This window comes from Bombina bombina, chromosome 2, assembly GCF_027579735.1.
Source record: "Bombina bombina isolate aBomBom1 chromosome 2, aBomBom1.pri, whole genome shotgun sequence".
Lineage (NCBI taxonomy): Eukaryota > Metazoa > Chordata > Amphibia > Anura > Bombinatoridae > Bombina > Bombina bombina.
The window spans coordinates 559,705,946-559,733,256 of record NC_069500.1 but is presented as its reverse complement, the minus strand read 5'-3'; the positions used below and the strand labels follow the sequence as shown (position 1 = coordinate 559,733,256).

General features: G+C 38.5%; 1 protein-coding gene across 1 annotated transcript in view; it reads left to right on the top strand.

Annotated features, from left to right (window-relative positions):
• Positions 1-27,311, top strand: part of AOPEP (aminopeptidase O (putative)) — a 1,396,509-nt gene that overhangs the window by 808,877 nt on the left and 560,321 nt on the right. The gene's annotated exons all lie outside the window — the stretch shown is intronic.

Genomic DNA, 27,311 nt, shown 5'->3' with positions numbered 1-27,311 from the left:
TACATGGTATTATCAGCACTATTCTCATGGAATACACGGTGTTAGGGTAAATTCTTATGGGTGTCTTCCCTCAGATGGGCTTCATTCTGGCTGGCCAAATGCTATCATTTTGCAATATACATGCAGATATGGATGGAAGATTTATAGGCTTTATGTTTTATAGCTAATAAAAGTGAGTGTTCATGTTAGTGGTGATTTCACTTGACACAAGTAAGTTGAAAAATACTGATTATCTAATTAACTTTTTGTCTATGTGGTGCTGGTAATGCTGTCAACTAAGTGAGCGGCAGCTGATAGTGGTAAGGGTTGTTACATAGTGACAACCCTATCAGTTGCAGCTTGCACATAACCACCCTTCTTCAGTATTAAATTGTTTATAAATAGCTCATTTATATTTATGTCAGCATAAGAAATAGCTGTCCCTACCTATCCTGAAAGTTTCTATACTTAAGTATAGACTAAAGAAAAGCTGGGTCAGCATAGCTAGGAGAAGAAATTACACTCCCAGTGGGAGGTAGGAGATATAAGTAATAAAATGTTAAAGGGCCACTGTAAGTAAATATTTTCTATGCCTGTTACTAACTAACTACCCCAAATACGCTTTTTATCAATAATAGCATTTCATTAACATATCTCTACCGTATATCAGAAATCTTGTCTGCAAATTTAATTGTTTTCCAAACCCACTCCGTGGGTATCCTTTGCTCTGTACCAATCAGTTTACAATACCTAGGTTTCAAAATGGCGCTTTAAACACAAAGTTATTGGTTTAAGTATTTTGAACATGCAGTGCTGAAAATAGTGGGCAGGATAACGTGACATCATCGGCGAATAAAAGATATAACTTTTAGAACATTATGAAACTTCGTTTTGGAGAAAATATAGGTCAGTAGGTTTTAATTAATGTTTATTAACTTTAATATGTTAGTTGTTTAGCTTAAAAATTATAACAGAAAGTAATCCTTTAATGCTCAATTGTTCTCTCTGAAGGCCTGATGATCTAAAACTCTCCGCTCTGGTGAGATGATACGTCTCGCCAGAACTGTGAGACACCAACATTGCAAAATAATATTTTAAAAGAAACAAAAGATTTAGTGAGATTTCTCTCCATGTCAGCAAGTTGCTGACCATCAGGCCCTAAGTATTGAGCTTTGGTATACAGACAGAGATAATATAAAGAAGGTTTGTGTACAGAAAGGGATAACATAAAGACATCTGTTTTACCTGCAATCTCGACCTATTTTAATGGAGTTGTGGTTTCAAAGATCAAAAACAGCTATTTCATATTCAAAGATAAACATATAAAAGGAATTTCTCATACATGTTATACTCTGTAGCTGATACGGTATAACAAGTCATTGAAAACACAGTAAGGAAAAATTTATTTTACAGTAACACTGTCCATTTAACACATATTGCTGCAATATTAGAGGCAATTGGAGCCTAATGTTACACTATTTCACCACAGATTTGGGTTTAATGAAAAACATACGTAAAAAGCTGAAAGTATTTTATACTCTTTCAAAGTATTTATTATTTCCGTCCTAAGATAGGAAGAGTCCACGGCTTCATTCCTTACTGTTGGGAAATACAGCACCTGGCCACCAGGAGGAGGCAAATACACCCCAGCCAAAGGCTTAAATATCCCTCCCACTTCCTCATTACCCCAGTCATTCTTTGCCTTTCGTCACGTTAGGAGGTGGAAGAGAAGTGTCAGAAGATTCAGAGAGTATCTGCCCTTCGAGATAGGACTGGAGTTTTAAGTAGTCATGTCAACCTCTTAGTGAGAGTATTGATGAAAGTTAGAGTCTGGAGATGCAGGGAGTTTTTCTGCGAAACCATCCAGACTACTGCTAACAGCTCCTAAACAATTAGTGTTAACAAGTTTCACTGCCTGCTTTCTCTCACTCAAGTCCATGTCAGAAGCCCTGCTATAAGACTGTCACACTTGAGAGGCTGTGTTCTGTTCCACAGCATAGATCCTGAAGGTAAAATAATTTACATTTTTACACATAAAACGCTATAACAGGGTCACAGTGTGGCTCCTTTATACCTTGATAGGATCCAGGGTTAATATCCTCTGAAGAGGGTTTATTGAACAGTTGGGGTCAGGGGCGTATTATGGCCTAGGCCAACAAGGTTGGTGCCTAGGGCAGCACATCTGCCCTATCCTCTTTCTAAAAGCCAGCACATAGTACAGTGAGCGATAAAGTGCAGGCTTTTACAGAGAAGACAAGGCACGTGCGCTGATTAAGGTCGCTCTTCACAGGCAGTGCTTCTTTAAACTGTTGCTTCATTTAGAGCCTCCGGCATTTTTGCAGTGGAAGCGTTCTTGGTGAGATCCTTGCCAGGGGATATGCTTACTAGGTGAGGCAGGAGGAGAAGACCTTGTGCCAATATGCTGCCTCCCCTTGTCAGCTATGGTGGGTCTGCGAGTGCAGTGCTTATCATATTTTATGTCTATGATTTTTCATTTTAAAGGTTATTTGAACATTTTTTTATTGTACTTGGATGCAATCTTGTTTGTTAACGTTTGAAATGATTATGCATAAAACATAAATATTAAAAAAATAAGCTTGCACAAAGCCAATATGTATTCTGTGAAACAGGTCAATATGGGCTCCTAGAGGGTCGGGCTGTTCAATTAGATAACTCCAAAAGTTCCAATCTGCTATTGTTTGTGATTCAAGCAGGATCTTCTCTAGTATTTGTGACTAATTAACAGCAACAACATTCCTTTTAGAAAATGACGTTTTCTGGTCCCCAGTACTATCAGTATATTTATTTTTCCTATAGAAATAGCTTTTCGTGAAGTGCCAGCATTAAGGGAATATGTAGATATAGACTGTTTACTTATGTTTTCCAAATCCCAGATTGTTTGGGTTTGGGGCTTTGCTAATAAACTTAAAGGGACATTTATACACTAGATTTTTCTTTGCATAAATGTTTTGTAGATGATCCATTTATATAGCCTATACAGCTTTTTTTTTTTTTTTTTTTAAATAAATGTATTGTTTTGCTTATTTTTAAATAACATTGCATTGATTTTCAGACTCCTAACCAAGCCCCAAAGTTTTAAAGTATACTGATGTATACCTTAAAGTATACTGATGTATACCTACTGCAGCTTGCTCCTGTTTGTGTAAAGAGTCTTTTCATATGCAAAGGAAGGGAGGGAGGGGGTGTCTGTTTTATTTTCTATACACCCACTTTTAGGGCTACATGCCGAAACATGTCAGCTTTTTGTTCTCATGTTTGATCTTTGTCCTTTTTTATATGTTTTTTGATGGTACCCCCATGTTTTAATGAGTGTATTTACACTTGAATAAAGCTTTTGTTTTTACCGCTACTTTGCACTTTCTTGCTGTGAACTTTGGGCATGTGGAAACGTTTATTTATCAGGTCAGCATAAGTGCATTAGCGGATTTTTGGTGCTCCATTCATGCCCCTGCTTGGCGTGGACAGCTAGGCTTCTTCCTTGAGGCTCACCGCTAACCAAGGATAGGTCCCGGAATCTCTCCAATCTCATTGGATGAGCACGTACACGTGGTACGTCATACACGCATTCACGGCTTTACGGAAGTGCAGAGGACTGCTTTGATGTGGATGCAAGACTACACACTGCCGTGAATTACCACTCCCGGGTTGGAAATAGTAATCGCACACAGAGGAAGAATTCGGTGAGGTCGGTAAGTGGGTATAGCCGCATAGCGGTTTCTTGCATAAGTAAGAAACACTTAAATGAAGATTTGTGTTTGAGACCCACACTGACACTTACTCACACCTGTGACTATGCTCTGAATTTGACAAGGCAGTTTTATTCACAAGACTGTGTGTATATTTTCACCGTTAGCCTCATGCATGAAGTTCTAAGGGCAATCGCCACAAGGGGTTGATTCATGATAAGACTATCTTTGGACGGATTTGTGTGTATATTGAATGTAGGATTGAACTTTTTTTCTATTATCACTTTTAGGGCTAGATTTATTAAAGCTGAGGCGGACAGGGGTGCGTATACGTGCCCCTGTACGCCTCAGCTCGCCTGTGGCGGGGCGAAATTACCCACAGGTATTCGCTATTGCACACGAGCGCAATTTTGCGCTCGCGTGCAATCCCGCCCCCTGCCCGCGCACAGCCAATCACGCGCGGGCAGAAGCTGTCAATCTCCTCGGTCTGACTAGACCGAGGAGATTGAATTTCGCCACCTTAGAGGTGGCAAAGAGGTTAGGGAAGCGGCGGTCTGGTGACCGCTGCTTGATAAATGACGGCGAGCAAGTTCTTGTGAGAACTTGCAGCCGTAGGGCTTTAATAAATCTAGCCCTTAGTGGGTTTTCTAGCTAACCCTTTGAACAGAGCTAAACTTGGAGCTTTTAAGTAAGTTTTTGAAACCGTTTTATACTGGATTTTTATATCAGCATCTGTGCATATTCTTCTTTATAGTAGAGTCTATTACATGCAGTTATATGAAAACCTTTAATGCATGTACACAAAACAGAAGCAAATAAATTAGTACATTTCTACAAATAAGTGCCTATATTTTGGTGATTAAGTGTTGCATTGGATTGCAATACAATTAAGTGGCATTTTTCAGTTTTTGTAGCATTTAGTATATTCTGCAAAAGTTCAGGCTGTGGAACTATGACTCATTCTTAGAACTTTTTTTGTTTTAACTTAAAGGGACATGGAACCCAATTTTTTTTTTCATGATTCAGAAAAGCTAGTGATTTTAAACAACTTTCCAATTTACTTTGATTATCTAATTTGTTTTGTTCTTTTGATATCCTTTGTTGAAAAGGATACCTAGATAGGCTCAGAAGCTGCTGATTGGTTGCTGTACATATATGCATCATGTTATTGTCTCACCCAATGTGTTCAGCTAGCTCCCAGTTGCGCATTGCTGCTTCATCAATAAAGGATACCAAGTGAATAAAGCAAATTAGATAATACAAGTAAAGTGGAAAGTTGTTTAAAATTGTATTATCTATTTGAATCATAAAAAAATAATTTGTGTTTCAAATCCCTTTTATAATTTACTTAATGGTTAGACACTAATGACATGTCCCTAAATTAGATTTGATGAGTCGCCCCCCCCCCCAAAAAAAATATGTTGATTTCAAATCAGTAGTTGAGTCTAATAGGTGTAGTACCACCCCTTACTACACTGTTGCATTGGGTACCTTGACTGACTAACTTGCACAATACAAACTTCTTATTCTGACATAGATTTTATGTTGTTTTATCTGGAGGATCTAAATTCCAGTCTTTAAATCCAGCAAATCCTTCCTAGAAGCACAAATTCCAGCCAGCAAGGCAGGGTGGCAGTAAAATGTAGGAAGGGACCCCAAGAACCAAGCCATGTAGCAAATATCCTATAGAGCTGCTAACAGCTGGTTTGTTATTGTAACGTTATAGATCAGCAAAAGATAATGCAAAAAAAGGAGACCCTTGTATTTTCCTTTCTATATACTGTATATGAAAGATTGGATAATTTTGCCTCCTGTCTATATAATGTAGAGTTGTTTTCATAAAGAGCTTTAACTCTGTTCATATTCTTTGTCAGTGGTACTACAAACCTAAACACAGGTCTCTCTGCTTTTGTTTACAGTTACATGGTCAACAAATAGTTAAAGGGACAGTCAACACCAGAATTTTTCTTGTTTTAAAAGATATATAATCCCTTAATTACCAAGTCCCCAGTTTTGAATAACCAACACAGTTATAATTATACATGTTTTACCTCTGTAATTACCTTCTATCTAAGCCTCAGCAGACTGCCTCCTTATTTCAGTTTTTTTGACAGACTTGCATTTTAGCCAATCAGAGCCTGAGCTCAATGTTATCTATATGAAACACGTGAACTAATGCCCTCTAGTGGTGAAAACCTATCAAAATGCATTTAGATTAGAGGTGGCCTTCAACGTCTAAGAAATTAGCATATGACCCCCCTAGGTTTAGCTTTCAACTAAGAATACCAAGAGAACAAAGCAAAATTGGTGATAAAAGTAAATTGGAAAGTTGTTTAAAATTACATGCCCTATTTGAAACATGAAGGGTTTTTTTGGACTTGACTGTCCCTTTAAACTAAGCCCTCTACTGTCTTAGGAAACTGATGAAACGGCAAAGTGGCTCCAGGAAATTAGTAGAATTTGACTTTCTCACATGTTTGAAGAAAAGGTTACATATGTCTAGTACCTACATTTACATTGCTGTGAGCAGATGGAAGTTTTTTTACTACCTTAACTTGGTTTATTCTTTGCTTCTTAATGTCAAGGATAGTACAATATTACTTTATAAATATGGAGAATAACACTAAAATTATATTTAATATTTCCATAGGGGAAAACAAACCATAAATATTTTGTACAGTATAAATATTTCAGTATGTAGTTTGATGCTTTGCAGCTTCCATAAGTTATTTTTGCCAGTTGTAGAATAGCTAAAAAAAAAAAAAGCCTGCAGCGAATGAATAAAAGAGGCATTCCAACATCATGAAACACATAGCTTAGCAAATTCTGTTTTGCAGCTGGATTTTATCTTGAAAACATTTAGGCCCAGGTTATAAATAGAGCTCTCTCAATATCGCTGGACCGAGATAGAATTAGCGGGCAAATTTGTATTACAAGTTTATGATAAAGAAGAATTACCAGAGAATGGTGAGCGTTGCCGACATGCCTTTAGCTCACCGATGGAATTAGCCACTGCACTAAACATCGCTCATATTAAAAGTTGAAAGTTATTTGTTACATTTGAGCACAACACATAATAGCGTGATAGGGCTACAAAAAAGTTTAACAAAACACATGTAAAACATACTAAGATAAAGTATTAGACTCATATATATATATATATATATATATATATATATACACACACACAAATTAAAGATAAGTTTATTATTGAAATAAATGTATAAAAAGAGTTTAAAAGGGGTAATGGCATATGAAATGGTGTTTGACTGGAAAGGGCTCCAAAGTGTATATATGACTATATATGTGTACAGTATACAGGTGTATATATGTATATATCTATATATATATATATATATATATATATATATATATATATATGTTTATGTATGTATGTACACACACAGATATATACACATTTTTGAGCCCTTCCCAGTCAAAGATCTTGACATATAAAATATCTATTGATTTATCTATTTATATTCTTATAGATATATAGCTATATATATTCTGTGTGTGTGTATATATATATATATATATATATATATATATATATATATATATATATATATATATATATATATATATATATATGCATACAGTAGTGCTAATAAGTTTACATACCCTGGCAGAATATATGACTTCTTGGCCATTTTTCAGAGAATATAAATGATAACACAAAATATTTTCTTTCACTCATGGTTAGTGTTTGGCTGAAGCCATTTATTATCAATCTACTGTGTTTTTAAATCATAATGACAACAGAAACTACCCAAATGACCCTGATCAAAAGTTTACATACCCTGGTGATTTTGGCCTGATAACATGCACACAAGTTGACACAAAGGGGTTTGAATGGCTATTAAAGGTAACCATCCTCACCTGTGATCTGTTTGCTTGTAATTAGTGTGTGTGTCAATGAGTTTCTGGATTCCTGACTAACCCTTACATCTTTCATCCAGTGCTGCACTGACATTTCTAGATTCTGAGTCATGGGGAAAGAAAAAGAATTGTCAAAGGATCTGTGGGAAAAAGGTAGCTGAAGTGCATAAAACAGGAAAGGGATATAAAAAGATATCCAAGGAATTGAGAATGCAAATAAGCAGTGTTCAAACTCTAATCAAGAAGTGGAAAATGAGGAGTTCTGTTTGATAACATACTGCATTCATCTTGCCAACAATTCTGACCAAATTTCCTGTGCCTTTGTAGCTCAGACATCCCCAAAACATCAGCGATCCACCTCTGTGTTTCACAGTAGGAATGGTGTACCTTTCATCATAGGCCTTGTTGACTCCTCTCCAAAAGTAGCGTTTATGGTTGTGGCCAAAATGCTCAATTTTGGTCTCATCACTCCAAATGACTTTGTGCCAGAAGGTTTGAGGCTTGTCTCTGTGCTGTTTGGCGTATTGTAAGTGGGATACTTTGTGGCATTTAGGTAGTAATTGCTTTCTTCTGGTGACTCGACCATGCAGCCCATCTTTCTTCCAAGTGCCTCCTTATTGTGCATCTTGAAACAGCCATACCACATGTCCTATATTTCACCTGAAGTTATTTGTGGGTTTGTCTTTGCATCCTGAACAATTTTCCTGGCAGCTGTGGCTAAAATTTTAGTTGGTCTACCTGACTGTGGTTTGGTTTCCAACAGAACCCCTCATTTTCCACTTCTTGATTAGAGTTTGAACACTGCTGATTTGCATTCTCAATGCCTTGGATATCTTTTTATATCCTTTTCCTGTTTTATACAGTTCAACTACCTTTTCCCGCAGATCCTTTTACAATTCTTTTGCTTTCCCCATGACTCAGAATCCAGAAATGTCAGTGCAGCACTGGATGAAAGATGCAAGGAATCCAGAAACTCATTGACCTTTTATACACACACACACACACTAATTACAAGCAAACAGATCACAGGTGAGGATGGTTACCTTTAACAGCCATTCAAACCCCTTTGTGTCAACTTGTGTGCATGTTATCAGGCCAAAATCACCAGGGTATATAAACTTTTGATCAGGGTAATTTGGGTAGTATCTGTTGTCATTATGATTTAAAAAGAGTAAGCACAGTTGATTGATAATAAATGGCTTCATTCATATTCTCTGAAAAATGGCCAACAAATCATAAATTCTGCCAGGGTATGTAAACTTATGAGCACAACTGTATATACATTTTAATAATATAAATATATTTATATTCATATAGATATATAGCTATAGATATATATTTTAAATTATATATATATATAAACACACATGCACACACATAGAAATCTATGGTGAAAGGGATTTGGCATGGCCTCGCCGTCTAACATCCATATGTTAGCACGTCTGAGGCTTTTGCTCGTGCACTAATGTTTTACTTTCAACTTGTAATATCAGCGCAAGAATAGGAGCTCTGTTGATTTAACTTTAGAAGTTCTGCAACGGAGGAGCAGACCCAGCCCAAATTAGAGTTGGCAGCAGCTATCATTTATTAGCTTTAGAAAAACTTCTTATTTATGAGTGTATTTAGTTAGGTTGATTTACTTCATATTTTATTTACCTTTCCCAAATGAAGATATTTCCGTTTATTTTGTAGTCTATTTATGGTTTTTGGTAACTATTTTTGCTCAATATCTAAACTGTGTATTTATTTATGTTTCTATTGATTTCATTATTCACTGGATACTATTTATTACACTTTTCCCTTTTGGGGATAGGCACATATCTATTCAGGATAAATAGGATGGTTACATCATACATTTTATTATTTTACAAAGTTCACCTGAATAAGAATATTGTATTTTAAGCAGTTTAGTATCTTCATTTTGACAAACTGTAATTATATCATTTAGAAAGCCATCTGGTCAAGGGACTTCCACATATATCGGAAGTATCCTGTACTTTGTCTGCTGTTATGTTAGATTCCGGTAACTCTTAAGCGTTATCTCAAATATTATTACATTATTTACAGATATAGTGGAATGAAACTTTTTTAATTCCATTTTATATATTGCAAAGTAATAAATCATTAAAACTTGTATTCTATTATTCTAAAGCTATACTGGGTTTCTGATGTTTCCTATTTCTGAATTTAGCATTGCAATTAGAAGTTGGATTTCTTTTTCAGCAAATTGCGTATGTCAGCTACAATAATATTTTCATCCTCTGCAGTGAGCCGACCACTTCTTTGTTTTTTTTGCAGATACTGGGCAAGATCAGTCCAGCAATGTAATAAAATATAAGATGTGGACAACTAATCTCTTCATTGAAGGGAAAAAACAGTTGACAGTTGCTTCTGGTTGCCAAAGCCACTATTAAGAAGACCAGGCTGAAAGTTTTGCTCAGGTTCCGCAGTGTTTAAAATTTTAGTATGTTTTCTACTTTTTCTTCCTAATATGAGATGTTAAAGTCATCACAGTCAATATTGTAAGCCTCATTTTCAAGGACGTTAAGCTGACTTGACATCATGTCAGATACCACATTTCAGCTCATATTCAAATTAGTCTGAAGAAGCTTGAAATGAGCATTCAGAGGACTGTTTAATTTTAACACCGTCTGACCTCTTGAAACCTTTTTCTAAAGAATATTCCCACATCCAAAGATTTGCATGTGCTCAGTTCATGTTTAAACCAGTGATGACCAAATTCCTAACACATGGGAGCTGCATTTCAATATTTAGAAGCCTTCGGGGCAACATATACATTTATACTTATTAAACACACAAATAATTATATATTTCCTAAAAATGCCCAGTGGCACATGGCAGGATAGGTTGCAGAATACCTTTTTTCTTTCCTAAGATATGGAGAGTCCACAACATCATTCAATTACTAGTGGGAATATCACTCCTGGCCAGCAGGAGGAGGCAAAGAGCACCACCACCCATAATCCCCAGTCATTCTCTTTGCATCTGTCAATGGAGGAGGTGAAGTTTGGTGTCTGAAGAAATTAATTCCTTTTTCAGGTACTTTTCCCTGCAAGCAAGGATTTGTGTTTAGCTGAGTCCACGTCAATCTCTTCAGTAGAGTAGTGGTGGCTTTTAAGCAGTTAGGAAGTTGTGAGGTAGTCCTTGCTTTGTTTCCTAACACATTGCTGCCCATGGTTCAGAAAGCCAGAGTTGGTTACTCTGTTCTTTCTTTTTCTACAGGTCTCTATAAGGAGTATGTGTCCTTTCATGCCTTTGTGAGCTGTCTTCCTGCCGGACAGCTAGACTGCAGGTTAGTGCTTTTGACTTCTAGGTCTTCGAGACTTGCACTTCAGAAGAATATGTTATATGCAGTAGATGGGGACATTTCTTTCATGTAATTGGCAAGAGTCCATGAGCTAGTGACGTATGGGATATACAATCCTACCAGGAGGGGCAAAGTTTCCCAAACCTCAAAATGCCTATAAATACACCCCCACCACACCCACAATTCAGTTTTACAAACTTTGCCTCCTATGGAGGTGGTGAAGTAAGTTTGTGCTAGATTTCTACGTTGATATGTGCTTCTCAGCTTTTTTTGAAGCCCAGTTCCTCTCAGATTGCAGTGAATGACAGAGGGATGTGAAGGGAGTATTACCTATTGAATACAATGGTCATCCTAAAGGGGATCTATTTCATAGGTTCTCTGTTATCGGTCGTAGAGATTCATCTCCTACCTCCCTTTTCAGATCGACAATATACTCTTATATACCATTACCTCTGCTGATTCTCGTTTCAGTACTGGTTTGGCTATCTACTTTATGTAGATGAGTGTCTTTTGGTAAGTATGTTTCCTTTATTTAAGACACTCTCAGCTATGGTTTGGCACTTTATATTTAAAGTTCTAAATACATTTTTGTACTTATATTTGCCATGATTCAGGTTTATCAGTATATTTCCTTTTTGCAGACTGTCAGTTTCATATTTGGGAAATGCATATATATAAAAAAAAAAATTCTTTCCTGAAGTTTTCAAATTGACTCTCTTTTCTAAATTGCGGGCTGTTAGGCTTGCGGGAGCGCAAAATGCTATAATTTATTGCGTCATTCTTGGCGCAAGTCTTTTTTGGCACGAGAATTATGTTTGTTGACATAATTTCATCATTTCCGGCGTCTTAGTTGGCGATGAGTTTTTTCATGTAGTTGCGTCATTTATGACGCTCGTGTTTGTTGCAGACGTTTTTGGCGCCAAAAAATATTTTGTCAGTTGTGGGCGTCATACTTGGCGCCAAACTTTTGACATTATTTAAGACTTCATTTCTTTTTGCTTCTGGTTTCCAGAGGCTTATTTTGTTTTGCATTTTTTCCCATTCCTGAAACTGTCATATAAGGAAATTGATAATTTTGCTTTATATGTTTTTTTTTCTCTTACATATTGCAAGATGTCTATAACTGACCCTGTCTCAGAATCTACTACTGGATTTCTGCTGCCTGATGTTGGTTCTACCAAAGCTAAGTGCATTTGTTGTAAACTTGTGGTAACTGTTCCTCCGGCTGCAGTTTGTTATAGTTGTCATAACAAACTTTTACATGCAGACAATATTTCCATTAGTAGTAGTCCATTACCTGTTGCTGGTCCTTCAACATCTAATGCTCAGGATATTCCTGTTAATGTGAGAGAATTTGTTTCTAATTCCATTCAGAAGGCTTTGTCTGTCATACCGCCTTCTAATAAACGTAAAAGGTCTTTTAAAACCTCTCATAAAATTGATGAATTTTTAAATGACCGACAACATTCTGATTTATCTATCTCTGATGAGGATCTATCTGGTTAAGAAGATTCTGCCTCATATATTGACACTGACAAATCTTCATATTTGTTTAAAATGGAGTATATTCGTTCCTTATTAAAAGAGGTGTTGATTGCATTAGATATGGAGGAGACTAGTCCTCTTGATATTAAAACTAATAAACGTTTAAATTCGGTTTTTAAACCTCATGTAGTTATTCCTGAGGGTTTTCCAGTTCCTGATGCTATTTCAGAAGTGATTTCTAGGTAATGGAATAGACTGGGTACTTATTTTACTCCTTCTTCAAGGTTTAAGAAACTGTATCCTTTGCCGACTGATAGATTGGAGTTTTGGGAAAAGGTTCGCCAAAGTTGATGGGGCTATCTCTACTCTTGCAAAGTGTACTACTATTCCTATGGCAGATAGTACTTCTTTTAAAGATCCTTTAGATAGGAAACTTGAATCTTATCTAAGGAAGACTTATTTATGTTCAGGTCATCTTCTTAGGCCTGCTATTTCTTTGGCTGATGTTGCAGCTGCTTCAACTTTTTGGTTGGAAACCTTAACGCAACAAGTACCAGATCATAATGTGTATAGCATTGTTAATTTAATTCAACATGCTAATAATTTCATTTGTGATGCCATTTTTGATATCATTAGAATTGATGTTAGATATATATACATTCGATTATTTCAACTGTCACTGGGGGGAAGGGAGCTTTTTTCCCTCAGGATAAAAAATCTAAGGGTAAATTTAAGGCTGCTAACCGTTTTTGTTCCTTTCGACAAAATAAGGAACAGAAACCTGATCCTTCCCCTAAGGGAATGGTTTCCAATTGGAAGCTTTCTTCAGTCTGGAATAAATCCAAGCCATTTAAAAGATCTAAATCAGCTCCCAAGTCCGCATGAAGGTGCGGCCCTCATTCCAGCTCAGCTGGTAGGGGGCAAACTAAGATTTTTCAAGGATGTTTGGATCAATTCAGTCAAAAATCATTGGATTCAGAACATTGTCTCTCAGGGGTACAGAATAGGTTTCAAAGTAAAAACCGCCTGTGAGAAGTTTCTTTCTCTCACGCATTCCAGTGAACCCTGAGAAAGCACGGGCTTTCCTGAAGAGTGTTTCAGACCTGGAGTCTTCTGGGGTAATCATGTCGGTTCCTTTTCAGGAACAGGGTCTGGGGTCTTATTCAAATCTGTTCATTGTCCCAAAGAAAGAAAATTCATTCAGACCAGTTCTGGATCTAAAAATCTTGAATCTTTATGTAAGAATACCAACATTCACAATGGTGACTATAAGGACTATTCTGCCTTTTGTTCAGCAAGGGCATTATATGTCCACAATAGACTTACAGGATGCATATCTTCATATTCCAATTCATCCAGATCACTATCAGTTCCTGAGATTCTCTTTTCTAGACAAGTATTACCAATTTGTTGCTCTTCCTTTTGGCCTAGCAACAGCTCCAAGGATCTTTTCAAAGGTTCTCGGTGCCCTTCTCTCTGTAATCAGAGAGCGGGTTATTGCGATGTTTCCTTATTTGGACGATATCTTGGTACTTGCTCAGTCTTTACGTTCTGCAGAATCTCACACGAATCAACTAGTGTTGTTTCTTCAAAGACACGGTTGGAGGATCAATTTACCAAAAAGTTCTTTGATTCCTCAGACAAGGGTAACCTTTTTAGGTTTCCAGATAGACTTTGTCTCTAACAGACAAGAGACGTCTAAAATTGGTTGCAGCTTGTCGGAACCTTCAGTTTCAATCATTCCCTTCAGTAGCTATGTGCATGGAGGTTTTAGGTCTCATGACTGCAGCTTTGTATGCTGAACCAATGGTGCAGGGATTATACAAAGATATGACAATTAATATCCTTAAATCCCAATGTTCAACTATCTCTGACTTGGTGGTTATATTACCATCGTTTAGTTCAAGGGGCCTCTTTTGTTCATCCAACCTGGACTGTGATCACAACAGATGCGAGTCTTTTAGAATGGGGAGCTGTCTGGGGATCTCTAACAGTGCAGGGGGTTTGGAAATCTCAAGAGGCGAGATTACCAATCAATATTTTGGAACTCCGTGCGATTCTCAGAGCTCTTCAGTTTTGGCCTCTACTGAAGAGAGAACCGTTTATTTGTTTTCAGACAGACAATGTCACAACCGTGGCATATGTCAATCATCAGGGTGGGACTCACAGTCCTCAAGCTATGAAAGAAGTATCTCAGATACTTGCTTGGGCGGAATCCAGCTCCTGTCTAATTTCTGCTGTCCATATCCCAGGTATAGACAATTGGGAAGCGTATTATCTCAGTCGTCAGACTTTACATCCGGGAGAGTGGTCTCTTCACCCAGATGTGTTTTTTCAGATTGTTCAGATGTGGTGGCTTCCAGAAATAGATCTGATGGCTTCTCATCTAAACAAGAAACTTCCCAGGTATCTGTCCAGGTCCAGGGATCCTCAGGCAGAAGCAGTGGATGCGTTGACACTTCCTTGGGATTATCAACCTGCTTATATTTTTCCGCCTCTAGTTCTTCTTCTAAGAGTGATTTCCAAAATCATAATGGAGCGTTCGTTTGTACTGCTGGTGGCTCCAGCATGGCCACACAGGTTTTGGTATGCGGATCTTATTCGGATGTCCAGTTGCCAACCTTGGCCACTTCCATTAAGGCCAGACCTTCTATCTCAAAGCCCGTTTTTCCATCAGGATCTCAAATCATTAAATTTGAAGGTATGGAGATTGAACGCTTAGTGCTTAGTCATAGAGGTTTCTCTGACTCAGTGATTAATACTATGTTGCAGGCTCGTAAATCTGTGTCTAGAAAGATTTATTATCGAGTTTGGAAGACTTACATTTCATGGTGCTCTTCTCATAAATTCTCTTGGCATTCTTTTAGAATTCCTAGAATTTTACAGTTTCTTCAGGATGGTTTGGATAAGGGTTTGTCTGCAAGTTCTTTGAAAGGACAAATCTCTGCTCTTTCTGTTCTGTTCCACAGGAAAATTGCTAATTTTCCTGATATTCATTGTTTTGTTCAGGCTTTGGTTCGTATCAAGCCTGTCATTAAATCAATCTCTCCTCCTTGAAGTCTTAATTTGGTTTTGAAGGCTTTACAGGCTCCTCTGTTTGAGCCTATGCATTCTCTGGACATTAAATTACTTTCTTGGAAAGTATTGTTCCTTTTGGCCATCTCTTCTGCTAGAAGAGTTTCTGAATTATCTGCTCTTTCTTGTGAGTCTCCTTTTCTGATTTTTCATCAGGATAAGGCGGTTTTGCAGACTTTGTTTAAATTTTTACCTAAAGTTGTGAACTCCAACAACATTAGTAGAGAAATTGTTGTCCCTTCTTTGTGTCCTAATCCTAAGAATTCTCTGGAGAGATATTTCCATTCTTTGGATGTGGTAAGAGCTTTGAAATATTATGTTGAAGCTACTAAAGATTTCAGGAAGACTTCTAGTCTATTTGTTATCTTTTCTGGATCTAGGAAAGGTCAGAAGGCGTCTGCCATTTCTTTGGCATCTTGGTTAAAGCTTTTGATTCATCATGCTTATTTGGAGTCGGGTAAATCCCCGCCTCAGAGGATTATGGCTCATTCTACTAGGTCAGTTTCCACTTCCTGGGCTTTTAAGAATGACGCTTCTGTTGATCAGATTTGCAAAGCAGCAACTTGGTCTTCTTTGCATACTTTTACGAAATTCTACCATTTTGATGTTTTCTTTTCTTCAGAAGCAGTTTTTGGTAGAAAAGTACTTCAGGCAGCTGTTTCAGTTTGATTCTTCTTCTTATAATTTCAGTTTTTTTCATTATAAAGATTAAAACTTTTGATTTGGGTTGTGGATTAATTTTTCAGCGTAATTGGCTGTCTTTATTTTTATCCCTCCCTCTCTAGTGACTCTTGCGTGGAGTTCCACATCTTGGGTATTTGCTATCCCATACGTCACTAGCTCATGGACTCTTGCCAATTACATAAAAGAAAACATAATTTATGTAAGAATTCACCTGATAAATTAATTTCTTTCATATTGGCAAGAGTCCATGAGGCCCACCCTTTTTATGGTGGTTATGATTTTTTTGTATAAAGCACAATTATTCCAATTCCTTGTTGATGCTTTTGGATCCTTTCTTATCACCCCACTTCTTGGCTATTCGTTAAACTGAATTGTGGGTGTGGTGAGGGGTGTATTTATAGGCATTTTGAGGCTTGGGAAACTTTTCCCCTCCTGGTAGGATTGTATATCCCATACGTCACTAGCTCATGGACTCTTGTCAATATGAAAGAAATGAATTTATCAGGTAAATTCTTACATAAATTATGTTTTTTAAAATTCTTTTTACAGGATTTTCTTTGGCAGTGGGCAGGCACATTATGTATGTTGAGAGTAGAGGACATATTTATAAAGCTCTGTATGGAGCTTGATGCCCCGTGTTTCTGGTGAGCCTTCAGGCTCGCTAGAAACACAAGTTATGAAGCAGCGATCTAAAGACCTATCTGCCTGCTCTGAGATGGTGGACAGACATTGCTGGAAATCAACCCGATCAAATACTATCGGGTTGATTGACACCCCCTGCTGGCGGCCGATTGTCCGCGATACTGCAGGGGGTGGCATTGCACCAGCAGTCCATGTGTATGCTGTCTGCATTTATCGATGTGCAGCAGACATGATCCACAATGTCGGATCATTTCCGATCGCACAATGTTAAATCGGCCCCTCTGGGTTAATCTTCCCTTTATTGGGACGTTTGTCCTCTTTGGGATAATTTTGTTGAAATACTGTATTAGTATGTGTGTGGCTTATGTTTTATACAGTAATTTATGTATAAACTTTGGCAGTTGGTTTTCTTTGCTTGCTTAGCTAGAACAGGCTAACTGACAAACTGCTTGAGTTTGAAACCAGCTGCAGCTACTTGCATCTTATGTTGTAGGCAGAGGGAATGTGCACCTTTTATTTGCTGAGTAGTTTCCTCTCTCTGCCGGTCATGTGACATCTCTCTGCTGTTGGATATTCACTGAGCGGAGCGGCGTCATTAAATTTCAGCCTCTTCACTGTCAATCTACTATACGATCATTTTAGAGACTTCTGGCAGCCAAATTGTGGTATTAAAAACTGTGTTTTTTTACAAATGCTTGTTGTGCACACATGGAAAAGAATAAATGTGCCTTTGGAAAGAGGAAAGGTGAAACTACCTTTAGAGTAAAAGGCCTAATGAATTGTAGGACATGCTATGTTGTGTATCTTCTAAGGTGCTCGTGTGACAAAATTTACGTAGTTCGCACGAAACGACCCATAAAGACAAGATTTAACGAGCACCTTAGAAATATAGAGAATGGGCTAGACAACCATGGTGTGCCAGTACATTTTATGGAAGCACATGGTAAAGATAATACAGGTCTTAGTATTCTAGCTATAGAACATGTTAAGAACCCTATTAGAGGAGGAGATAGACTATTACTCCTAAGACAACGTGAGACCTACTGGATCCACAAACTGGAAGCTGTGGGTCCAGGGGGTATGAATCGGGATATAGACTTAGCAGCCTTTTTAGACGTGCAATAGGGTAACAAAATTGGCTTTTTAGGCATTATCCACAATTTAATGTATCTAAGGTGTCTCCTGTATGGATTTTAGGTTTTTATAGGGAGGATTAATTTATATTGAATTTATATTTATTTTTATGTATTTATATATTTTTTTATCCTATTCCCAACTTATCAAATTATGACCCTAACATATTAGTCAGGTAGGAGGGTTTTAATATCATTTTTAATACCATTTTTAATATCATCTATTATTATTATTTGTTCTTATTAATATTATCAGATGCATTTAAAGCTGTCTTATGTATGAAATAATAGCAGTAGATGTGTTTCATGTAAAGTTCCCATACTAATTTATATATATATTTTTTAAGTATTTTTTACTAAATATCACCTTTTTAATCTTTTTTATATGACATCAGGTTTTCTCTTTTATATATTGACCATATTGATTATCGTTTTTTAATATGAAACATTATGTTTTAAACAATATTCATTTATGTGTTGCTATGAAATCCTTATTACATATGTAATTGCCTGGCTCAAAGGACTAAACTGACAGGCTATTGGATTGAGAATGAAACATTTACAGACTTTTGAATCACAAGGTGTAAAAACAGCCTATAACGGTTTAGATAAAGAAACCTGAATGGAATAAGAAGGGCTTTGACAAGCAATGTGGGCATTGCCTCTGACGAAGCGAGGAGGAGCCTCGCGAAACGCGTAAGGCCACGCCCACTTGACGACACGTTTGGACGTACTCTGACGTGAAAGACAGCAGCCGCACTGGAGCCGGCTTTTTTACAGAGCGGTGCTTGTCAGAACTGTACAGAGAGGGTCCCAAAAGCTTATACAAGGACTTACCCGCTGGCTATTGAATACTCCTAAGGAGAGAGAGGAGGAGATCAGTGGAGAGAAGTCCCCATTTTATCATCTAATTGCAGATACATACCTCATATGTTTGAGGTCATCGATGTGAGTGCTTTATCTGATGTTTGAATGTTTGTTATTATTTTTGTGTATCAATAAATTGCTCTTAAATCTACACTTAGATCATCCGTGTACTGTTTGGTGCACGGAGTTGCGCTCCTGTTCTCTTGTTTTCTACAGGAACCTGTTTTATGCCTAGAGGCACAACTTTTTAAATCTATGCAATTCTGTGCTGCATGCTTAGCTAGAACACTTCAATTTAAAGATAAATTGTTGCCCTCTGTGCCCAATGTCTCTCAGGATGATGCTGTTCAGGCAATGCCACAGCTTTCTCCTCAAACGTCCCCAGCCTCTATGGGGTCACATACAGTGCCCTGCAGTTCCTCTCAGCCTCCTGGAGGAGCTTATTTGCCTGCAGATTTTGCTGCACACGTATCTTCTGCTGTATCTGAGGCATTATCTGCTTTTCCTATGCTGGGAATATTCAGATAGTAAGGTTTCTGTTCCATCTACTCCTACACAGGTTGCTCTCCCTCATAAGTCTGATGAGGAGGATATTCCAGTAGCCTCTGAGGCTGAAATCTCTGATTTGCACAGTATTATTCCTTCATCTGTTACTGAAGAAGTAAACTTCAGATTTAAGCTTGAACACCTTTGTGTACTGTTAAAGGAGGTATTGGCTACTTTGGATGACTCCGATACTTCTGTTGTTGTGAACCCTGAAAAGTCTAGTAAACTTAATAAATACTATAATGTTCCTTCCTCTGTGGAAGTTTTTCCTTTCCCAGACCATGTGACAGAGATTATTTCACAGGAATGGGAGAAGTCAGGGATTCCTTTCTCCCCATCTCCCGTATTTAAAAATATATTTCCTGTTGCTGACTCCATTAAAGATTCTTGGCGCACGGTGCCTAAAATAGAAGGGGCTATTTCTACTCTGACTAAGAGAATTACGATCCCTATAGAGGATAGCTGCTCCTTTAAGGATCCCTTGGACAAAAAGCTGGAAGCTTATTTTAAGAAGATGTATGTTCATCAAGGTCTTCAATGGCAACCTGCAGTTTGTATTGCCACAGTAGCAACTGTGGAATCTTATTGGTGCAACGCCTTGTCTGAATCAATTTTAGTAGAGACTCCGTTGGAGAGATACAAGACAGGATTAAGGCTCTCAAACTAGCCAATTCATTTATTTCTGATGCTAACATGCAAGTTATTAGACTGGGAGCCAAGATGTCTGGCTTCACTGTCCTAGCCCACAGGGCATTGTGGCTAAAATCTTGGTCAGCTCATTTTACCTCTAAGTCCAAGTTTCTGGTGCTTCCTTACAAGTGTAAGACCTTGTTCGGACCTGGTCTGGCAGAAATAATTTCTGATATTATGGGTGGAAAAGGGTCTTTTCTACTGCAAGACAAGAAGAACAGACTCAAAGGACATCAAAGTAATTTTCGTTCCTTTCGTAACTTCAAAGGTCAAAAGTCTTCCTCTCCCTCTTCCAAGCAGGAGCAGTCCAAGTATTCTTCGAAGCCCAATCAGTTTTCGAATAAGGGAAAGCAATCAAAGAAACCCTCAGCTCAGTCTCAGTCAGCATGAAGGGTCAGCCCCCGGTCAAGTGGGGGGCAGACTTTCCCTGTTTTGTCAAGCGTGAAAACGAAATGTCCCAGATCATTGGGCTGCGGACATAGTATCTCAGGGTTACAAAATAGAATTCAAAACTTTCCCTCCCAGGGGCAGATTCCAATTCTCAAGATTATCTGCAGACCAGGTAAAAAGACAGGCATTCTTGAACTGTGTTCAGGACCTTTCCTCCCTGGGAGTGATTGTTCCAGTAAGGGAACAGGGTCTAGGATTCTATTCAAATCTGTTCGTGGTTCCCAAAAAAGAGGGAACTTTTCGACCCATTTTAGACCTAAAGTGCCTCTACAAGTTTCTCAGGGTGCCACAGCAAAAATCTCAGTAGAGATCCCAATAGGGGGCGCACTAATGGAATGTAGAACAAACAATATCAATAAGAAGTATCAATGGATATGAATGCTCTCACACATGTACACACACATGTATACGCACACATACACACAAACTTGTGTATATGTATATATGTATGCGAACACACGCATAAAAATAATAATAATAGGATATAGGCATAGGGAACCAAATAATCAGTTTCTGTTGATATGTGTTGGTATACTAGAAACCACAAAATTAATCCACATCATATATGTAAAATAAACATAAAAGGATAGTAGAAAACAAATTATAATATAAAAAATGAAATAGAACCAAAAAAAGTCACTCTCAGAGTGTTGAAGTCCCAATTTGGATTCCAGAACCAAGGTGCTGAGAGAAAAATCCGGAAGTAGAAGGTCTATGAAGCTGCTCTCTTCTCACATCAGTAACAGAGTGACATCTATAAAGCAAAAAGGGAGAAAAAGAGAGGCACTTGTGTGTACCAGTAGAATCAATACAGATGGTGATGTATATCCACAACTGGGTACTCACATTTTCTTAGAGCACTCATACAGTGCTATCAGGCACGTACTGGGTAATCTCAGCAACCCAGCTTGCTGACTTTCCAATTCGTACAGGAACACTTGTGCTTTGAATCCCAAAGGCTGGAACACAGGAACAGTCCCATGCACAGCAAGTATGGACACAGGAACAGCCCAACATACAGCAGGCCAAAAAGGCACACAGCAAAATTTACACGGAGGGAATCAAAACTGGGTGGTATCAATAGGGGATGGTAAAAAGATCAGTGCAGGTTCCAATGTAAAAATAAAATCTTTTTTATTAAAAACTATAATAAATGGTAGGAACCATAAGGTAGGGCACTACATGCGACACGTTTCTCAGCAACAGTGCTGTTTCCTCAGGCATATATGATCTTTTTACCATCACTTACCTATTGATACCACCCAGTTTTGATTCCCTCTGTGTGGAATCTGCTGTGTGCCTTTTTGGCTTGCTGTATGTTGGGCTATTCCTGTGTCCATACTTGCTGTGCGTGGGACTGTTCCTGTGTTCCAGCCTTTGGGATTCAAAGCACAAGTGTTCCTGTACGCATTGGAAAGTCAGCAAGCTGGGTTGCTGAGATTACCCAGTACGTGCCTGATAGCACTGCTGAGATTTGCCTTTCTAGACAAACACTTTCAGTTTGTGGCTCTTCCATTTGGCATGGCCACAGCTCCCAGAATTTTCTCAAAGGTTCTGGGGGCTTTCTTGGCAATGATCAGGTCTCGGGGAATAGCAGTGGTGCCATACCTGGATGACATATTGGTTCAAGCACCATCTTTTAAACAAGCAAAATCTCATACAGAGATTGTGTTGTCTTTTCTATATTCCCACGGTTGGAAAGTGAATCTGGAAAAGAGTTCCCTTGTTCCAGCTACAAGGGTGATTTTCTTAGGGACCATAATAGATTCCCTATCTATGAAAAATTTTCAGACGGAGGTTGAGAAAATCTAAAATTCTCTCCTCTTGCCTATCTCTTCAGTCTACGGCCATCAGTGGCTCAATGTATTGAGGTAATTGATCTGGTGGTCGCTTCCATGGACATCATTCCCTTTGCTCGATTTGAGAGCTCTGCAATTATGCATGCTCAGACAATGGAATGGAGACCATTCGGATCTGTCTCAGAGGATAGATCTAGGCCAGTCGACAAGACACTCTTTCCCGTGGTGGCTTTCTCAGGACCATCTGTCTCAGGGCACATGCTTCTGGAGACCTTCCCTGGTGGTTGTGACCACGGACGCCAGCCTGCTAGGCTGAGGAGCAGTCTGGGACTCATTAAAGGTGCAGGGACTATGGACTTGGGAGGAGTCTGCTCTCCCCATAAACATCTTGGAGTTGAAAGCTATTTACAATGCTCTGATGGCTTGTCATCAATTGTCCTTAGCCCGGTTTATCAGGTTTCAGTCGGACAACATCACCTCAGTGGCTTACATCAACCACCAGGGAGGAACTCAGAGTTCCTTAGCCATGATGGAGGTGGCACGGATTATTCATTGGGCGGAAGCTCACAATTGTCTATCTGCCATCCACATTCCTGGAGTGGACAACTGGGAAGCTGATTTCCTGAGCACACAGACATTTCATCCCGGGGAGTGGGCTCTCCATCCGGAGGTGGTTTCCAGGTTAATCCTCAAATGGGGGATGCCAGAGTTGAATCTGATGGGGTCATGGCAGAACACCAACCTTCCAAGGTATGGCTCAAGGTCAAGAGATCCTCAAGGCCACTCTGATGGATGCTGTAGCGGTTCCTTGGGATTTCGGGCTAGCATACCTGTTTCCTCCGTTCGTGCTCCTTCCATGAGTTATTGCTCATATAAAACAAGAGAGAGCCTCAGTAATTCTAATAGCTACTGCATGGTCTCGCAGGATCTGGTATGCAGACCTAGTGAAGATAACTTCTCGGCCGCCTTGGAGGTTGCCTCTGAGGTAGGACCTTCTAACTCAGGGTCCATTCCTCCACCCAAATCTCATTTCTCTGAAGCTGACTGCTTGGAGATTGAACGCTTAGTTCTGTCTAAGCGTGGATTTTCTGAGTTGATCATTGAGACCATGTTCCAGGCTCGCAAGCCTGTTACTCGAAAAATTTACCATAAGATATGGCATAAATACTTTTATTGGTGTGAATCTAAGGACTACTCTTTGAGTAGGATCAGGATTCCCAGAATCTTGTCTTTTCTCCAGGAAGGTCTGGAGAAAGGGTTGTCAGTCAGTTCTCTGAAAGTTCAGATTTCTGCATGATCTATTTTGTTACACAAGTGTCTGGCAGATGTGCCAAATGTTCAATCTTTTTGTCAGGCCCTGGTCAGAATTAGGCCTGTGTTTAATCCTTTTGCTCCTCCTTGGAGCCTTAATCTTGTTTTTAAAGTTTTGCAACAGGCTCCTTTTGAGCCAACGCATTGCATATATATTAAGTTGCTATCTTGGAGGGTATTGTTTCTTATTGCTATATCTTCTGCTCTGAGAGTTTTGGAACTCTCGGCTATGCAGTGTGATTTGCCTTACCTTATCTTTCATGCGGATAAGGCGGTTCTTCATACTAAATTAGGGTTTCTTCCTAAAGTGGTTTCGGATAGAAATATTAATCAGAAAATTGTTGTTCCTTCTCTCAGTCCCAATCCTTATTCTCATAAAGAACGTCTGTTGCACAACTTGGATGTTGTGCATGCTCTAAAATTCTACCTACAGGAAAGCCTAAGGGTCAGATGGCTACTTCTACTTCTCTTTCCCTCTGGTTGAGAAGTATGATTCATTTGGCTTATGAGACTGCTGGACAGCAGCCTCCTGAGAGAATTACAGCGTATTCCTCTAGGGCTGTCGCCTCTTTTTGGGCTTTCAAAGATGAATCTTCTGTGGAACAGCTTTGCAAGGCTGCAACTTGGTCCTCTCTGCATACATTTTCCAAATTTGATACTTTTGCCTCGGGTGAGACCTCTTTTGGGAGAAAGGTTCTTCAAGTGGTGGTGCCTTCTGTTTAGGCATGCCTGTCTTGTTCTCCCTCCCTGTTCATTCTGTGTCCTCTAGCTTGGGTATTGGTTCCCACTAGTAATTAAATGACATTGTGGACTCTCCATATCTTAGGAAAGAAAACAAAATGTATTCTTACCTAATAAATTTCTTTCCGGATATGGAGAGTCCCCGACCCCACCCTTTATTAAGCCAGTTATTTTTTTACTAAACCTCCGGCACCTCTACACCTTTGTGTTATTCTTTTTCCATTTCCTTCAGTCGAATGACTGGGGATTATGGGTAGGGGAGTGACACTTAACAGCTTTGCTGTGGTGCTCTATGCCTCCTCCTGCTTGCCCACTAGTAATGGAATGACCTAGTGGACTCTCCATATCCGGAAAGAAAAAATTTTATCAGGTAAGCATCAATTTTGTTTTTCTGCTTTTCTCCCCTCCATGAGGTTCTTTTGAGTTGTTGCCAGCATGTTTCCCATCCACCATACAGCTCCAAAAGCACACATCTTATTCAGGGGTTAAACACATAGTTACATGCAACTAGGGTTGCCACATTTTCCTCAAAAAAATACCGGCCATGGGTGAGGGTGGAGCCACACAAGGGCAGGATCAAAAAAGAGGCTGATTCACTCAATGAATACTGCAGTTTGAGCAGCGACACACACACACACACACACATATATATATATATATATATATATATATATATATATATATATATATATATATATATATATATATATACATAAACATACATATATATATTTATGTTAGTATATGACTGGGTTATAAAATTATTATTTACTATTATCTTAGCAGTAACCTCCAAGAAATGTACAACAACATTAACAATATATTTATGAAAATCAATATTTATTCCTTAAGTCTAGATTAGTTACCTTTATAGACACCTTGAATTATATTTATGTAGAAACTAGATTATTAACCAACTATATGTCTATGCTGTTACAATATTCTTTACAAATCAAACAAAAATATATCTCTAAAAATTAACCTTACTCACAATACCTTGCTTATTAAAATACCACAAATGGTTTTATATAATTCCAATTAAACCACCAGAAATTGTGTATTGTTAATGCAACAACCAATTTATATGCAAATTAATCTGAGCTGAAATAACCTCTTATTTAGCCACAATAAAATGAGTTTTAAAATATATCACAATAGCTCCAAATAACTTGATAGACACCATAGCTATTTGACTACAATAAGTAAGGTTGACAGATTATTTTCTAGCAAATAAAATTATTTAGCATTAATGTGACTAGTTCTAAACTGCGCAGGACTATGAATATAAATTTTTTTTTTTTTTTTTTAAATGGTTTTTATTCAAAGAAATGCAATAACATCAACAATGGTAGATTTTACAGATAATATCAATGCATAATGTCACAATTTCTATGTATTACATTTTTACATTTTTTCCTTTATAAATTCTTTCCAGAGGGATATGCAAAACAATATAAACCAGTGTCTATGGTTAATCTAGTCTCCTCTGGATCATCTGAGAGGGATCATCACAATCTATCTTATACAAGAGGACAATTTACTGTCCCTTAGTCCGGGTATGATAGCATTAGGTACATAGTGTGTGAGACCATGAGAGAGCTGTCATTAACAACACCATAATGTATCCATTGTGAGTATAGGAGTAGGATACTGAACTGATCTTTTCAAGACCGTGCTGAGCCTTGAAAAAAAATAAAAATAAATAAATAAATAAATAAATAAATTTCTAGGGATAGGGCGGGATAGAGGGTTTCATATTAAGGAAGGGAGTGGGAGTAGGGGAAGTAGATAGGGGATGTGAGGTATAACCTGAGTATTCATACAGAGGCAGAGGAAGGGTAAGGTGTGTAAGCAGAAATTATTCCGGACCATATGACCAGATCATGATCTGGAGGTTCTCCGATCCATGTATGTGAGAAACATAGGATTCCATAGTTCTCACATACCGTAGTATGTCTACCACCTGATCCCAGGTGGGAGGGGTTCGCTGCAGCCACTTACGAGCTATTGCCAATTTTATGGCAAGGAATAAGTAGATACAGAACAACTTTTGTGGCATTGTCAGATGTGTGGGTAGTATATGGAATAAACCCACGCTTGGGGATAGCGATATTTGAACATTCCTAGAGTTACAGTACTTGGTGGCTTGCTGCCAAAGGGGCTGGACCTGCGGGCAGGACCACCAGATGTGTTGAGGTGTCCCCAACGCCTCGCAGTCTCTCCAACATTTAGGGGAGTTGACAGATGATATCTTAAACAGGCGGATAGGAGTCATATGCCATTGTAAAAGAACTTTGAGGAACAACTCATATAGAGTTGTGCAATGTATGGCTTTCCTGGTTAGTAGGGTTGCATTTCTCCACACCTGTGGGTCGTGGGTGAGAGCCAAAGAGGATTCCCATTGCCTTATTGGAGGAGATTTAGAAAAAACCGGGGGGTTTAAGATATCTAAATATGATAGAGACAGTAATCTCTTAGGTGGAAGTGTTGAAACCCATCTCGCCTCCCATTTAGTTTTGGGTCTTAATGGGTCTTTGGTAAAGCCCCAGGATCTGAGGAAACTGCACAGCCTCCAAAATTCGAAATGTAAGATTGGGGGTGGATTAAACTCTCGAAGGAAGACGTGGAGAGTGGGCAGTTTATCATCAACATAGAGGTCCGCAATCTTAACCAGGCCCATGTTAGCCCAAATGTTTGGATGCATATCAAACAGTGACAGTAGTAATCCTCTAAGGGAATGAATTGGCGATGGATGTGGGGCGATACCAGGCAGATTATGAATTTTGTCCCAAAACTTCAGGTTTGACTTTATGATGAAGTTAGTAGAAAGAGACGGTGGCCTAGTATGTTTGGGGATCCAAATGAGATCTCTCAGAGTGTATCCTTCTGGGATCGATGCCTGTTCAATAGCAGCCCATTTACTATCTAAAGTTGAGCCCCATTGGGTCACTTGGGATAATCTTGCGGCTTCATGGTATCTCAGTATACTGGG